Consider the following 18,721-nt stretch of genomic DNA (forward strand, 5'->3'; position numbering starts at 1 on the left):
CCGCAGCAGGGCTCGAACCAGTGACCCCTGGAATCCTGAAGTAAAAACGCATAAGCCAACTGAGCTATCCTGCCAAGCATACATAGGATGGGTATTTTATACGTTATATAAGCAATCTTCATAGTTTCACAAATTTAAACGACAACAACAGAACTCTCCAAATTATCTTTATAATTTTTAGATTTTTTAAATCGTCAAAAGATGCATATAATAGCTATATTAGACCATGGCAAATGTTCAGTAATACTGTTTCCTCACAAATATCATAACTAAACCGAAAATTTGCGAATCTGAATAAGTTTTTTTCAATTTTGTCAATTTACCAAACCGCGAAAAGATCCCTTTAACAATCAAAATTTTTGTTGAAAATTCAATACGTATGTTAATACATGAGACATTCAGCAAAAGTTGAAAACTACACAGGGTTGTCATTATTAACCGATTGCCGATCGAATTCATCGGTTAAAATTGCCAGAAAATCGGTTGTTTTTCCCAAATCTTTAAAATTGCGATCGGAAGTTTTGATCACGCAAACCGACAATAATTTACAAGGAATAACCGTAGTATAGTAGAGCGACGTCAGTCCGTTAACTCCGCCTAAGAGCTACTGTTTTCCAATCTCCACGCAGAGTTGTCGTTCCTTGCTCTCACATACAACTCTGCGAAATGCTCAGCTTGCCATTTTGTCTATAAAATAGGTAAAACCGAACAAACGCATTCAATGTATATTTGATTGGATATTTAAGATCGCATGCATTAAATTAAGAAATATGACTTTTAAATGTACGATAAATCGTGCAAAAACTTGCGAGTTTTAATGCAACCCTTTGGAACTAATTTATTGCCCATTTACGCAGATGGAATCATTCCACGCACTTCACAAATGTAAACAATTGAACATATTTTTTTTGAGTGACGTTAGGAATTGCTTCGACGTGTTGGTTTCTTAACATAAAAAAAACATATTAATTTTATAATAATGAATTAAGACTGATATAAGATATCATGGTATGAGATGGTTTTCTTTAATGCAGTGAATGCAATGTAACCGTCGTGCAAAAGATTGTTTAGTATTCTGCAACCTCAATGATGAACGCTTGGAATGATCATGACATAAATGAGACGCTTTCATAACAATAGTCCGTTCTGAGCCCAATACAGAGGTGAATGTAATGTAACCGTCGTGCAAGAGATTGACTGTTTTCAATGAATTTCTCAGCGAGTGGCCAATATTGATTTTTCTAGCTGTCAATCAAATTCTTCTTGGTAAGCACGTCAACCAATCAGCGCACAGGTAGCCGAATACATGCCGACCCCACATGAAACTGTATAAAATAGCTGTACATTTCACAGATTATTACTGACCGTATCTCAACGAATGTAGCACTGTAGAGCGTAATTTACTAGTTTTTTTAGTTAGAGAAAAAGTTTCCACATATTATAAAATGCTCTTCGATTTTCTACCAAAACAAAATATATTAGCGACCTCTGCGCTACGAAGTTGTTATTTAGCGTCTAAATATTAAAGTCCACGCTTTCCCCGAGGGAAGAATTACATGATGTTATACATGAAGTCTAATTTTGGCATGATTATCATCTGTACGTGAAAAACACGAGATATATGTGTCTCTGTTGCTAGAATTTTCTTATTTTTTCCATGAATAATGAAATCTGAAAATGATTTCGGATAACACATTTAATTATACGCATTTGAAAAAACTTCAATTAAATAATGCATTTTGTTATACAAATGGTCATAACACATAATGTAATAAGTACACATGTAGGTAAATAACGTGTTTTGAGATTGCCAAACTATGCATACATATAGGTCTACATGCATGAATGACCCGACAAGTTATATCACGATCCGTTATGAAAAGTACTCGGTAAAATTTAAAGAAAGACGCGTTTTTATTCTCAGATATTCACTTTCACTTTCGCAAACTTTTCTGAAAGGAGGTACATGTAACAGTTTAGATTGAGTCGTTGATTTGTCGTAATTACTAAATACAAACGGTTCTCAATACTCTCAAATCGTGTCACGTGATTCACGCATGTTCAATGGGAATTCCCCAATCCCACAATTCAATTTGTATATGCACTTGCGTTAAATGGCGGACGACATTCATCGTCAATATTGGCCGTAATTTGGTTTTGAAAAAAAAGAAATCGTAATAATACTGGACTATTGGGTCATGGATGGAAATGGAACATGCAAAGATCTATCAATATAATATGTTTTTACATTGTACAGTAAACTAAAAATGTGAAAATCTTAAAATTTTCTATTCTTTTTAGACCTCATTTGAACTTTTTATGCTATGAGAATAGCAGTATTTTGTCCCTAAAATGTCTAGAATTCGTTTTCGGTCGGGGGGCTTCGCCCCCCTGACCCCCCTACCAGGGCCTTGCCCTGGACCTACAACGGGGCATAGGCGGCCCCCTTGACCCCTGGCAGAATCGGTTACTATTCCAAAATAATCCTTTGTTTACAATCATAATGACAACCCTGACTACATCTGTCACATGATGCCTAACTTTTATATTTAGAAAATTGAAACTTTGGTTAAGTTTTGTGTTTTGGTCAACTTTAATTACTCCTAAAGTATTAAAGCTATTGCTTTCAGAATTGGAACACTCGCTAACTTTCATAAGGGGACTGTACAGGAAAAGTTGCATAACTGTGGTTGGCATTTTGATGGAATTGTGGCCCTTTTTGACTTAATAACTTTGAATATTTTGTTCAATTTTGATCAACTTTACTTCTAAAGTATCACGGATATTGCCTTTAAACTTCAAATACTTTCTTATTATCATGAGGGTACTGTACCTGGCAAGTTGAATTAGACCTTGATCTTTGAATTTCCTTGACACTCAATGTCAAATTATTAAATTTTGCTAAAATTGCCATAACTTCTTTATTTATGATCAGATTTGAATCATACTTTGACAAAACAACACAAGATATTTTTTTTAAACATAGTTAAAAAATACAATATTTATTTATTTTATTTTTGAAGGACCGTCAAACCATCCAACCCAAGCAATTGCTATCAAACTTGAATTAAAATCTTATTAGTTTGTTTTATGTCTTTACAAATGTTCAATAGATTGTGGAAATATACCAGAATTCAGAATCGTCTATAAAGTACAACTTTTAAAAAGATAAGCGATCAATATGTTTCAATTATGGCCCTCTTCCACTTAGAATATGGCTATATTACCTTGACCTTATTGAATATGAACAATTTCTCAATGATGGCTTATGTTATACTGTCAAGCACTCGAAAAGTCGAGCGCGCTGTCTTTTGACAGCTCTTGTTTATATTTTCTAGACCGTCTGCCAATAAAACAAATAAAATGAAAGAGAAACAAAAACAACTCATGCAAGCAGACCTAATCCTTACATGACATGTTATAAACGTCACCATTTCAGTGTTTTTTTTATGGCAATTTCGGGGCCGATATTCGGCCCCATTCCCCTCAAAAAAGAGAAAAAAGAGTATATATTTTTTGTAGAAAAAAATCCCCTCCAGAATAAAAATTTTTTTTTTTTAGAAAGAACTCTTTTATGATAAATATTCATTTCATAACAACTAACAAAGTATATAACAAATTAATAATATTATACGATTTTGAATTATTATAAAGAGTTGCATTAAATTAGTATTTCCCAAATCCGTGTACTTTTCATATGAATTTCATGCTTTTCCCAAATTGGCCAGGAAAAGGTCTGATGTATCTATATATATTGTGTCAATATTTGATGATAAAAACATTTTAATTTGGTCCATTTTATTGATAAAAAAATGCTAACATTTGCCATTTTATTGATTAGAAAGTCCCAATTAGACTCAAAATGGCTAGGAAAACTGAGACTGTGCATGAAGGCTTAACTGTCTGAAACTAATGTTGAAAAAATAATTGGTATATATTTTAGAAAAAATACAGAGAAATTCAGCTGTAAATATTACATTCATATATACATGTGTATTCATATAATAAATTTCAGAAAATATAAAAGAGTGAATTTTTAATTTTCCCCTTTTTCCCCAAAAACAACAATTTTTTCCCCTTTGGACCAGGCCCGCCACCATTCCCCTATTTGTGGAAAAAAAACACTGCCATTAAAACATATCACAATAAATATGGGCCGTGCTCTGTGAAAAGGGGGTTTAATGCATGTGTGTAAAGGGTAGTCCCAGATAAGGAACCAAACTTGATTAAAATTGATTTTTTACTAAGAAGAGACTTTCTTTAAAAGAAATATATTGATAAAGCGGAAGTGTCCTCCCTTATTAGCCTGTGTGGAATGCAAAGGCTACTCTGGACAACACTTTACACACATGCATTAAACCCCCTTTTTACAGAGCATGGCCCATATGATAGATTATTTAGACACACTTGTTTGTGCATTGACCTTGGCAAGTACACTTTCTGATAGAGTCATCAAAACAATGCACCATAAAGTATTTTGCTGCAAGGCAAAAATGACATTTTACTGTCCATGTCATTAGCATTGCTTTAACTGGGAAAGCTATGTAATTTGTTCAGAATGTCTGATTGTATCTGTCATATTATATATGGCTTAAAGTTTCCAATGAATCTGTACTCGAAATCATTGATCACTATTGTTTAATCACTATGGACATTGGTGGGTTTAACTTAAGTTATGGAATACCTATGAAAACAGGATTGTTTTGATAATCAAGGTAACTGTAATATATCGGTAGATTTTAATTATTCCATTTTTAGCTCACCTGAGCACAACATGCTCATGGTGAGCTTTTGTGATCGTCTTTAGTCCGTCGTCCGTCATGCGCAACAACAACAACACCTACTACAACAACAACAACTACTACTACTAATACAGCTACTACTTCTACAACTACTACTACTACTACTGCTGCTTCTGCTGTTGCTACTATGAAGTCTATTTGGCTAGTTGTAATTGTAAGGTGTTCTATATGTGATCTTATTCCCCATTAGAACTTTTGTAGAACTTATTGGTTCTTAAAGAGTTCTAGATGTGTTCTAGAACTACATTTTAAATCATTTTTAGAAATTTCTTGACCTTATTTTGTCCTTGAAATATTCTAAAAAGGTTCTTGAATATTATTGGTACAGTTTCAGTCCTAAGCCATTTTCATACATGCCAGAATTTTTCAGGTCCAAATCGGGACTTTCCATAAAAAATTGTCGGGACATTTTACCAAAAAGCGGGACACCTAAAACGATCAATCATTCCACCTTTTCTATATACTCAACAGTCAGTATATTACTTACAAAAACTCTTAAGTTCTGCCCAATCTTAACGATAAATGTGTGTTCAGAATTTCGTGAGCACAGACATTATCCATTTTCCGGAAGTAAACACACTCCATAAATTAAAATGAGGGGTATCCCCGTATGCCTCGATTTGAAATCCAATGTTCCAATTTCTAGAACAAATTTATAATAATATTTATTGCATTTTCTTTTAAATACAAAATACATGATGCAAATAAATTCATACATGTATTAAACTACAAATACATTTCAGACCCCAGTAAACCAGTAAAATTTTTCAAAGTTATTTTCCATCGATTTCCATCCAAGAACATGTCTATGTTATTTTCCATCTGATTTCCATTGAAATAAATGGCTAAGTCCAACTTTCCGTAGTGTTTTCCATGTATTCCGTAGAAAAGCATGGAATTTTAGGTGAGATTCCATGGAATTCCATAACAGCTTCAGATGGAAAATTGGCCAATGGATGGAATTCCATCAAATTCCATAGATTTCCATCTATTTCCATAGAATGCCATATCATTTTCTATAGAATTCCATAGAAAAGTGCTGATCACTATGGCAGATCTACAGACGGGTTGGACGTCGACAACTGGCAACATCCTATCATCAAAATAGAATAACTTCATCTATTGTCATTAATATTTGAACACAAACAGTCAGCGACCGCAAATGCATCTGCTCACTGAGAATGCATGTTTATCTGCAAATTTATCTTTAAAAACCTGCCAAAAAAAGGAAAATATTTAATAAGCCAGTGAGGGGTAAAAGGTGACATTCTTACGATTGACTGACAGTTTAGCGTACCATAATTATGTCAAGTATGTAATTACTACAAATCTGCATGTATGACTGTCAAACATATTGACATGTAATGTATGTTCATTAAACGTCAATCAGTTAGTGGGAACGTAGTAATTAGTTGAGTAAGTAGAAACAATTTTGATGTTAAATGTGTAACTTAATGGAATTGTGCGTGATGATTTAAACATCTGTTAGGATTTGCCTATTTAACAGTGAAATAAATCCACCGGTACATTATATGAAACTGTGATATGAGGAAGTAAATTGTGAAAATAAAAGCTTTGAATTGGTATATTCCTTCTGATAAGGTGTATTTAAGGAATTTGTATACCGGTAAATCTCAAATACTTTTGTCAATATACTGATATTTGATATGATTGTCTGTGGACAGAAACTTTGGATATTTATATACAATATATTTCTGCATGTTCAAGTAGATTTCAAAGAGGTAATGCTTTTTTCAGGATTTAAGATATGTGTGTACATTATGTTGTTTAAAATGGTTTGATATTTGTTAATTGTTTTATAAATAAATTTTTTCCAGTTTCAGTTAAGGGATGGTAAAGCATTTTTTAATTGATTGGGATACAAAAATATCTGAACTTTATGCTATTCTGTCAATAAATAATGCTTAAAATATTTGTTAAATGCTCATTTTACTTTCTGATAATTCACATAATATTTATTCTAGGGCTTAATTGTTTGAATTATAACAAACTTCATTCATATACAATCATGCTGAATGGGGAAATTGTGTTTTATTATTGATGCGCAACATGAAATTGTTGAATGAATTACTACTAATTCCGGTGATTGACATATCTTGTATTGAAACGAAAATACTGGTTATTTGTTTAAAAACCCATACTGCACAGTGCAGCAGTATAAATGCATGAACTGTGTGTCTAAGGCCCGAGGGATTAAAATATTAGGTCAATAAGTCTGGGTATTTAAGCTTTATTACAATCTAAAATCAGATACAACTGTAATAGGGTTTTGTTGCATAACCATCCGATTGTTCTTGTTTCTGATTCTCAGATAAGATAAACAATTGCTTTGTGTGTTCATGTATTTTGATTATTGATTGCTATTTTTAAATGCACAATGTTCCATTTAAGCTGCTGCCAATTAATATTATACCAATAAGTCTTGTGCAAAGTTTCATAGCCATCTCGAGTGAATCATTGTTGTAATCTGTAAAATGTTAATCTATGAATTTCAAGTAGATGTTTATTAACCCTTCACAGACATTTTATAAACATATTAATGAGTTTACAAACTGTTCAGTGTTATTGCTTATTATACTTTCCTCAACAATGGTTATTGTTTACACAGTTCACCTACATCATCGGACTACACTAGAACAATGGATACATTGTCGATAAAATCAGTTGTTTGCTTCAAAATTTAGATAATATTTTATTCATCTGAAGATGATTGCATAATTACATGTAAAAAAGGCTAAGTTTTTTTATATTATTTGCCCAAAAAGTAAATGTAAGTAAAAGTAATAATAATAATAATAAGTAAAAGTACTGAAACAAATATGGCTGCTTGTATGTTGTCCATTATAGCAATCCTACATTATGTTTCTGTTATTTGGTTGTGCTTTTTTGTTGCATTCTTTTTTTTGTTTTGTTTAAATGGAGTGCTAATAAGCAGAAAAATATCCTGTGTACCTTCAAGTTACATTGATATGTTTGAAAAGGGCTCTGATTTTTCCTTTTAATTTTTCCCAGGCTAATTAGAGACGACACTTTCTGCTAAAACTTGATGTTTGCTATTAAGAGACTTTAAAAAAAAGAAATATATCCCAAAAGTGGAAAGTGTCATCCCTGATTAGCATGTGTGGGCTGCACAGGCTAATCTGGGACAGCACTTTAAGCACATGCATTAAACCCGCTTTTCACAGAGCATGGCTCATATGTTTTGTGTATTGTATACATTATTAGCTTTACAATTTGGCACTTTTATAACAGGAAAATGTCACAGGCTCATCTTCAAGAAGAAAGACCACAGATATTGTGAGAATTCCTTCTTGTATCATTTCTGTTAGGTCGTCGAGCATATCATACACATCAAGTTATGTCCCATCTGACGTACAACACGACATATTCAGTGACAAACAGCAAATGAGTTGGTAGTTCTACATGACTGCAATATGTCTTGTTCATGTTTTACGAGTCAAATTCTTTGTCCTTATCATCATCTCATCACATCTTCGTCTGTGGTCGTGTATGGGACATATTAGACCACCGACCACTTTCCTCCAAAGGTCTCGGTTCTGGTATCCTTGTAAGCACGCGAACAATTATGGTGCATGTACAGTGTTGTTTCAACCATGTAGATACCATCGTGCAAACCAAAGTACATTACAATATTTTACTTTTGGTTAAAACTTTAATAGTGCATTTTCAATCAAACTGTATTCAGTTAAACTATATCTATAGCATAGTGCTATAAAGATATATTCTCATTTAGTGAACAACCATATCATTTATCAAGATCAGTGGGTCTTGATCTTTTACTTGCCCAGCTATTGTAAACCTCTGATGAAGGATAAAAAATTGATGGACAGCGACATTCGGCAAAACATTACTTATCTGTAGATCCCTAGAGTTTGTCATTTTTATTTTTACAGACCGATTCACTGTACCGGTAATATTATATTGGAATACGCGTTATATCAGACCTGAAGTGTAGTTGACATGATGTCAGAATAATCATTGAAGTCAATGTCACTGTTGAAAAAATAAACAAAACAGTAACAATTGTGAGTCACTTTTCTTAATGACAATAAATCACACTTTAGTCGATTTGTATTTACTGAACCATTTAGACTTAATTACTGTCAAGGTCTTTGGGATAAACCACACATCTAAGGAGAAGATCAACATTATATTATGAATGCCTCATGTTCTTTGACCGCTCTTCTTGTCATCTTAGACGAAGCTTTTAAACTTATTGCAAAATGATTGTATTGTCTTAGTATACTGGGTATTAAATGTCAACTTGTTTTCAAAATAAGTCAGATCTTACAACTTTAAGACAAAATGTAGACAAGCAATATTTGCTTGCAGACATGTAACAGTTTTGCAATCAACTTGTCTGTGAACAATTGTTGCAGGGGGCATCAGTTTCCATGAAATATTTCTAGTTTCAAATGCTTTCTGGCAACCACTATATTAGGCAAAATATCTACATGTGTATTTTACTATTTCACATACATTTCTTAACTGTTGAACTTGTCACTTTTGATAATAAATTGTGTGCCATTTCAACTGTGACCTATAATCGACTGCCTAAAATAATAATTATGGCCATTAATTTTTACATCTTTATGTGAAGCTCTTATTGAAGTGTGTTGAAAGACCCCCTGGCCAACTACTTAATGCATAGCTAAGAGAATTAACACAAATGACCAAGTAAGGCAATTCAAAATAAAAGTTGCTTTATTTTGAGAATATAATTTGGTTTGGGTTTTTAATTTGCTCAATTTTTCGACCTGTCTTATGGCAAATAGTTAAATTATTTGTGTCGCGTTCTGACAAAACTGGGCATAATGCGTGTGCGTAAAGTGTCGTCCCAGATTAGCCTGTGCAGTCCGCACAGGCTAATCACGGATGACACTTTCCGCTTAAACTTGATTTTCGGTAAGAAGGGACTTCCTTCAAACTAAAAATACCATAAAAGCGGAAAGTGTCGTCCCTGATAAGCCTGTGCGGACTGCACAGGCTAATCTGGGACGACACTTAACACACATGAATTAAGCCCAGTTTTCTCAAAACAAGACACATTTAATCTTAAAGCCTGGTTTTTCCTTATCTAATATCTTGTGACAAACTTAGGTAACGACCGGATTTTTATTTATTAATTTTAGACATAAACGATCTATATGATGTTCCTAAAATACTGTAAAAGATATGTGAAAAATACTTGAAAGTGAGTATATTTATCATAGAGGTAGTTGCTGAGCAGTTAATGTGTTCCCTTTAAAATTGTGTCATTATTGCTTTATTAATCACAGTAGCTGAAAATTAGGCATTTGTCACACTTTTGAGAATTTGAAATGTCTTGTATTATGACCATATAGTTAAAATATGCTGTTTTTTTAAGCCCTAATGTCCTAGTGATAATGTGAATTCAATTTTGTTTCCTAAGGTTCTGGTTAAGAGGTTGTGTTTCTCAAGATCCCAGGTTAGATTGCCAGTAAAGGCAAACACTTTTACACAGCTTGTTAGGTCCCCTGAAAATGAAATGCTCATTTCAAGGGGCCTTTTCACAGATTTGGGCATATTTTGAAGTTTGTCATTAAATGCTTAATATTGATAAATGTAAACATTGGATCTTAAAAGCTCCAGTAAAAAATCAAGAATAAAATTAAAAAAAGGAAAAAAAAGTAGCCGGAACCAGTGACCCCCGGAGTCCTGGAATTAGTCTGAAGTAAAAACGCATTAGCCCTCTCGGCTTTTCTGCCCGGTATACACAATTTAAGTATTTTATACCTTATATAAGCAATCTTCGTAGTTTTGTAAATTTAAACGACAACAACAGAATTAACTCTCCAATTTATTTAATAGTTTTGCGTTTCAACGCTTTATAATTTTTAGGTTTTCAAATCGTCAAAAGATACATATAATGGCTATATTGGACTATGGTAAATGTTCAGTAATAGTGTTTCCTCACAAATATCATAACTAAAACAAAAATTTGCGAATCTGAAACAACTTTTTTCAATTTTGTCAATTTACCAAACCGTGAAAAGATCCCTTTAAGCTTAAATGTGACTCCTTATAAGTCTATTGTGAAACCTATAAATTGAACACTACCTGCGCAGAACAGTTTAGTTCCATAACCCTTTGAATGCTGGGAAATTTGTCGTCTGCTAAAATGTTGTCTGCTGAATTTCTAAAATAAGCATTTTATTCGATTTTTTTTTCAAAGAATACTATCAGAAAAGCAAACAGTTTGGATCCTGATGAGACGCCCCGTTGTGTGGCATCTCATCTGGATCAAAACTGTTTGCAAAGGCCTTCAAAATTTGGTTCCAGCACTGAAAGAGTTAATGGCCTCAGGTGATGGCATTAGGGCCTTTGCCCTTTTGTTTCCTTGATACGAAATTATTTTAAATTTTTCCAAGAATCATTGTATTGTTAGTAAAATACATCTTAAGTCATTTGAAATTATGAGAATAAGTCTCGTTAAAAGATCAAAGATTGATCTATGCACCTTTGGATAATATTGCAGTCAACCAATTGTATCAGTTGCTTTCATTGCTTTTGAATTAATTTAGTGAAAGTGAAATTAGCTGCAGTCATAATTGTACCTCATATTAACAAGTTAGTCACAACTTGGTAGAATTATAGACCTCCTACAACACCACAATATTTGCACCGTTGTGTTTCATCAATACTGTTTTAGTTTTATAATTGGGCTGTGCTCTGTGAAAAGGGGTTTTAATGCATGTATGTAAAGTGTCGTCCTCTATTATCCTGTGCAGTCCGCATAGGCTCATCAGGGGCAACACTTTCCTGTTTTATGATATTTTGCATTGAAAGAAAGTCTCTTGTTAGCAAAAATCCAGTTTAGGCAGATATTGTTGTCCGTGTGGACTGCACAGGCTAATCTGGGACGACACTTTACGCACATGCATTAAACCCCCTTTTCACAGAGGTAGGCTCAATCATTCTGTTCATTGGTTATGGAGTACCGGTTAATGCGTTGGCCTAAGTACAGGTCTATCAAGTAATTGAACGTAGTAAAACTATTAGTACACATTTTTCCACTTGTTCTATCCGATTTATATGAAAGGAATTTGAAGGACTTACCTGATTAAAAATGTGTTGTTTATTTATAAAGAAGGATTAAAGCATTTCACTCTGTCTGGCATCAGTGGTTTGTAATGTTTTTATTTTAAGCATTTTTATTTTTGGTATTTAGTTTATTAAATAATATATATATATATAAATAACAAAATAATACAAAATAATATAGCCATTTATTTATGAATGTGAGATGAAATAGATAGTTTGGGAATTTTTTTTAATTTATAATTACTAAAAATAAGATACATGGGAACACCTAAGAATTAAACAATTATTATTGTTTTGAACTTGAATCAAAAGTAATGTTTATTAAAAATCCATATGAATCACTGAAGTGCTTGAATGTTATAAGAATGGAAAAGACATTGAGATTACCCTCTGGGTTAAATTTTAAAATGTTATTGCTTCAGCACATTCACTGTATAAGAAAATATTTGAGCCGACCTCTGGGAAAAAAGGGCTTATGTGTGTGAGGTAAGTATCATCCCAGATAAGCCTGTGCAGTCTGCATATAATGGTATAAGACCCATTTTTGCATGACGCAGCGCTTTTAATACTTGTTGGCCTGGACCTCTGTCTATAAATTGTCCAAAGTCTGCTAGACCTTCACTAATTTTGTCCATAATTGAGTCGTGTTCTGAGAAAACTGGGCATAATGCATGTGCGTAAAGTGTAGTCCCATATTAGCCTGTGCAGTTCGCACATGCTAATCAGGGACGACACTTTCCGCTTGTATGACATTTTTCGTTAAAATGAAGTCTCTTCTTAGCAAAAATGCAATTTTTGATTTTTGGGGAAAGTGTCATCCCTGATTAGCCTGTGCGAACTGCACAGGCTAATCTCGGACGACACTTTACGCACATGAATTATGCCCAGTTTTCTCAGAGCACGACTCATTGGAAGTCTGAACATTCCAAAACTCTAAATAATGGATTTGTCAGCTTTCAGACTCTCTCTACTGTCCTCAGTTGTTCGATTATATTGTATGGATTGACATGCATGCCTGCATGGGGACTATAAATGGAAGATAATTATTGGGCCATTTATAGGAGCTGTTGTGATGGGAAAAAGGGTCAATAATTCCAGGCAGCTCATGGAATAAAATTGGACTTTTAACATTGGCAGTTGCATTGACTGGATATAGTTTTATGGTGGATTATACAGCCTTTGAAGAATCTGGAATGTGAATTATGTATTCATAACATGGATTTGAAGATTTTGCTATAATTTTTGCTCTAAATTTGTTTTGCTAATAATTTGGTATATGCATTTGTTTGTTTTTAGATGAGATTTTGCATATTCTGTTTTGTCATTCACCAATATTGACATATTATATACTGCATACAATATGATATTGCCTCTTGTGATATAGTTTGATAATTATGCTAATTTATTTTAAGGGGCCTTTTCACAGATTTTGGCATGTTTTGAAGTTTGTCATTAAATGCTTTATAGTGATAAATGTAAACATTAAATTTTAAAAGCTCCAGTGAAAAATCAAAAATAAAATTTAAAAAAGGAAAAAAAAAGTAGCCCGCAGTAGGGCTCAACCAGTGACTCCCGGAATCCTGAATTAAAAACGCATTAGCCAATTGAGCTATTCTGCCTAGCATACATAGCATGCGTATTTTATACGTTATATAAGCAATCTTCATAGTTTCACAAATTTAAACGACAACAACAGAACTCTCCAAAATATTCAATCAGTTCGCGTTGCAACGCTTTATAATTTTTAGGTTTTTAAATCGTCAAAAGATGCAGATAATGGCTATATTAGTCCATGGCAAATGTTCAGTAATACTGTTTCCTCACAAATATCATAATTAAACCAAAAATTTGCGAATCTGAAAAACTTTTTTCAATTTTGTCAATTTACCAAACCGTGAAAAGATCCCTTTAAGGTTTAAAACCTTAAGAATAGCGAAATTTTCAAAATATTGAGGTGTGCCAATTTTTTTCATGTATTATAGTTTGGTAAAATACACTGAATAGCACGTTTATCAATTCATTTATGAGTTAGTCATGATAGATAAAATTAAGTGGCAATGTAGATAACATTGTGTATAATTTGCTGAAAAACACATATAGCTACTGTATGGTAAAATTTGTTACAGATAATAATTGTTTTCATTTGGCGAAAGAACAGCAATTCAATAGAAAAAATTACGCCAGATTGTTTATCTTAACAATGAACATGAATAGATTTTTTCGTCAGTGCACCATTTATAAAACCTGACGAAAGATAAAAAAGATGTCTAATTTCATTTCATAGTTGTTTCATCATAAATTTATGAATTCTCAGCGCAGCACAACTTATTCATCCTAACACAATACCAGACAAATATGTGCACTGGTTTAGTTCTTCTTATGGAGATTTGTCTGCATCACTTTCTAATTATGGAAGAAGGAATATCAAATAATGTATGGACTGATCCCCTGCAATTTCTATGCAGATTCCCCAGGATTCGATCAATAAAACTGCAGTTCAGTCTAGGTTACTAGATTATGGAACTACTTGTCTGTGAACAAGCTAAGAGATAGATTTATTGATCCCTCAGTTTGAAATCAGCACTTGCACAATGTATGATCATAATTAGCTTTGACAATTTATGGCTACAATGAAAATTAATGTGCCGTGCTCTGTGAAAAGAGGGTTTAATGCATGTGCGTAAAGTGTCGTCCCAGATTAGCCTGTCCACACAGGCTAATTAGGGACAACACTTTACGCTAAAACTTGATTTTTGCTATGAAGAGACTTTCTTTAAAAAGAAAATATGAAATTGGAAAGTGTTGTCCCTGATTAGCCTGTGTGGACTGCATAGGCAAATCTGGGACGACACTTTACAGTTTACACACATGCATTAAACCCCCTTTTCACAGAGCAAGGCTCGAATGAATCAGATGATGTATCTTAAAATACCAGTCTTGAACAAGATTAAAGTCACTTGCTGACCTTGAACAGATACATACATATCATTCTCAGTTACCAAATGTATTGTATGAATTTTGGAAATTCATACTGTGTTTTCCTGAAATTCAAAGCAGGGAATTTTTTTTACATGTACATGTAGTTTGAATGTAATTGAGTCAAATATTGACATGAATAGTAATTGTATCATGCATTTCTGGTCTTGCTGGTCAATAAGAATTGCAATGTAATGATAGAAGCCTTAGGGAATATTTTTAATAAGTTTCAATATTGATTGTAAAGTTAATGTTCTTGCAACTTTTCTTTTCAGTTGTTCAGTGAATAACAGACTGAATAATTGTGTCATGACCATGTAAAGGACAGCAGAAAACATTGTCAGTTTGAGTGGGAATAACTGAAATATGGCAGCATGATCTGGATTATGCTCCAGTGCATTTTGGTAAGTAAAGGTTTTGGTAATCCACTATATGAACGAGCAGGTTCAAACCATGTTCGAGAAAACAAGAAACCTGACCCATAGATGCATGATCTCTTAAATTGGTTAGTTACTTAATTGGCAAATTTCTATGAAGGTGGAGGAGTTGGGAGTTCAAACATGCAAATCCTTAGTGTTACCCCACACACCTGTTATTCATGCATAGATTTATTTGATCAAAGGACTAGGACCTTTTGGCCTGGCATAAGTTACATCTGTGTTAGACAATGTATCATTAATGCTCCAAAAATGCATTTGTTTCCACAAACATTGCCAAAATAAGAAAGGAAAGGTTGCCCAGCTAAACTTGTTTTTGTCCCTTATAACTATTTAAACAATTCGGAATATAAGGATTTAAATCTATGATCACCTTTTTGTAATATTGCCTTGTTTCATACATTTCTGTCTCTGCGAATTTATCGATAAAACTGCAAAAATGTGGTTAAAATCAAAGATATTGGCCCCTATACGCAAGATTCTTGATCAATTGCCTTAAATGGGCCTTTTCACGGTTTGGTAAATTGACAAAATTGAAAAAAATTGTTTCATATTCGCAAATTTTCGTTTTAGTTATGATATTTGTGAGGAAACTGTAATACTGAACATTTACCATAATCTAAAATAGCCTTTATATGCATCTTTTGACAATTTAAAAACCTGAAAATTATAAAGCGTTGCAACACGAAACGATTGAATAATTTGGAGAGTTGTGTTGTTGTCGTTATATTTTGTGAAACTATAAGGATCGCTTATATGAAGTATAAAATACATCTTCAATTGTATAAGGAAGGATGGTCGAGTGATCTAATGCGTGGGCTTTTTACTCCAGGACTCCAGGGGTCAGTGGTTCGAGTCCTGCTGTGAGTTATCTTTTTTTTCTTTTTAAGCGAGGCTTATTTCAGAGAAAACCTGAGCTATTGTCATAGCCAGCTTGTCGTCCGCCGTAGGCGTCGTGCTAAAACCTTAACATTGGCCATAACTTTTTAAATATTGAAGATAGCACCTTGATATTTGGCATGCATGTGTATCTCATGGAGCTGCACATTTTGAGTTGTGAAATTTCAAGGTGAACATCATCCTTCAAGGTCTAGGGTCGAAAAAACAAAGTCAAGGGAAGTAATAAGCTTTTAATGGACATAGTTATCTGACCTGCCCACGTATTTTTGTTAAATAAATCTAAGCGGCGCGGTAGGCGGCATTGTGTTTCTGACAAACACATTGTGGTAAAAGGTCAAGGTCATCCTTTACGGTCTATGGTAAAAAATACAGATTTAAGGGAAGTAATAAGCTTTAAAAAGGGAGAAAATTATTCAATATTGAACATAACCACTTTATATATTTCGCATGCATGTGTATCTCATGGAGCTGCACATTTTGAGTGGTGAATCTACAGTCACGGTAGTGGCTTTTAATTATTTGCTGCTAAAAATAGAGATTTGTTACAGACAATTATTTTCAAGGGAAGTAATTTATATAATTGTAAATCTTATAATATATTGAAGTTCTTTTCACAGTTACTGTACAGATTTATTATTTTGATTATTTTTAACCCAAATGATTGATTTGTCAAAGTATTTTTTTAATGATATAATTATAATTTCTTTGATGTTCATTACATACCTGTGGACTTATGTCCATAGATACATGATCAACTCTGGCTATGATCTCTTTTAAACAACAGGCCTTGGTTGTCAGTGATGTCTGACATGGTCATAATTGACTGTGAGACCCCCCCCCCCCCCTGGTTGGATTGGAAAAAATTCAAGGGAAGTAATAACCTTTAAAGGGAGATGATTTCTATACCTGCCAAATGATAAATATAAATGTTATTTCAATGCGGCGCAGTAGGGGGCATTGAGTTTCCGACAAACACATCTCTTGTTGGGTCACAAGGTAAAAGGTCAAGGTCACTGTGACCTCTAAAAAAAATAAAAAAAATAAAAAATTCTGACAAGCTTTCGCAGCCGAGCGTGGCCCCCGTTATGCGGTGCTCTTGTTTTAATTGTATTCTTGATTTTGTACTGGAGCTTTTTAGGTCCAATGTTCACATTTATCAAAATAAAGCATTTAATAACAAACTTAAAAACATGCCAAAATCTGTGAAAAAAACCTTTAATGGTGTAGAGGTAGACTGCTTGCTAAATATCGTAAGACGTACATCATTATGGCAGGTTCTAAATAAGTTTCAATGTTTATATGTTAGCTATTATGATCTTTAGACTTTTCCAAATGTATAAATACTTTAAATGACATTTTAATTCTTTTATCAAGGAAAATGATTGTTTTGAAATCCGAAGTTAAGTGTGATTAAATCCAATCTTGATGTGTATGGTTAAACATGCAACATATTGTAAATATTACACTATGAGTAAAATAATTATGAAATAATCATATTCCACATATTTGAACATAATTATAAACTTTTCTATATGGAATATACAATCCTACATTTATACATGATATTTATGGTAATAAGATATGTATTAATTTGTCATTAGAAATGTTAATTTATTAATAATATATAGTACAAGTTTAACTTTTCACAAGATTAAGCTCTTTATTGTACCAATTATAATTTATAAAAAATATTTGCCTTCCTGGTTTAATTTAAGTTTTTGATGGCTTAAAGTTCTTATATATGCCTATTCAAACAATATGTCACTATTCATTTTGAATTATGACTAAACCATGTTTGTGAAATAGGAAGTGCACAATAAGGAACCTCTTGTGATTGTAATTTTTGACAATGAACTTTGATTACATCCTTAAGAGCTATAATTGTATGTGTCATTTATTTTATCTTGTTTGTGAAAAATTTGCATCTTTAAGGGACTCAATTATAATGTTGCGTTTCATGTCTGCATAATATAAGAATATAGATATTATTGTAAAAAAAGTCCATAACAAACACAATTATTTAAGAAGCTTGCTGCACTTTACAACAAAACTATTTTCAGTCCATTATTACAGAGTTTAGGGAACTAATATTCAAAGAATATTAATATGGCAAAATGACTGTTGCCTTAAATATTGTCATAGATTCCAAAAGAAAGTTTATTATATAATAATATTTAAGCAAGCATAATATCATTTATGAATGGGCAAAATGGAGAGTGGGAAATAAAAAACACAATCATCATATGGTTTATTGTAAGTAACATTGGTTTTCATAATCATCAATCTGAATGAAATTGGCATGGAGACCTAGATTGCTATTGCATTTTGGGCTAGTTGGATAATGGTCAAGATCACTGTTACTAAATATAGAAAAAGAAAGTTTCCACTCAGTAACTTTTTTAATTGAGGTAATTGCACAGAAAATGTGCATGTATGTAATTTACATGCATACTTACTTTGGAATAGCGCATTACAAGTAAATTATTTGGTAAAATGTTG

General features: G+C 32.9%; 1 protein-coding gene across 4 annotated transcripts in view; it reads left to right on the plus strand.

The window, feature by feature from the left end:
• The window catches only part of LOC127874632 (disheveled-associated activator of morphogenesis 1-like), an 83,518-nt gene that overhangs the window by 378 nt on the left and 64,419 nt on the right, over positions 1-18,721 (plus strand). For 2 of the 4 annotated variants that reach the window (XM_052419092.1, XM_052419091.1), the window contains exon 2: positions 15,161-15,289. The exons of 1 other annotated variant lie outside the window; for it this stretch is intronic. The gene's annotated coding sequence lies outside the window, so the exon portion shown is untranslated. Of the gene's footprint in view, positions 1-6,191; positions 6,545-15,160; positions 15,290-18,721 lie in introns of those variants that run through there. One more of the 4 variants, XM_052419088.1, reaches the window with a different exon arrangement.

Source organism: Dreissena polymorpha, chromosome 3, assembly GCF_020536995.1.
Source record: "Dreissena polymorpha isolate Duluth1 chromosome 3, UMN_Dpol_1.0, whole genome shotgun sequence".
Classification (NCBI taxonomy): Eukaryota; Metazoa; Mollusca; class Bivalvia; order Myida; family Dreissenidae; genus Dreissena; species Dreissena polymorpha.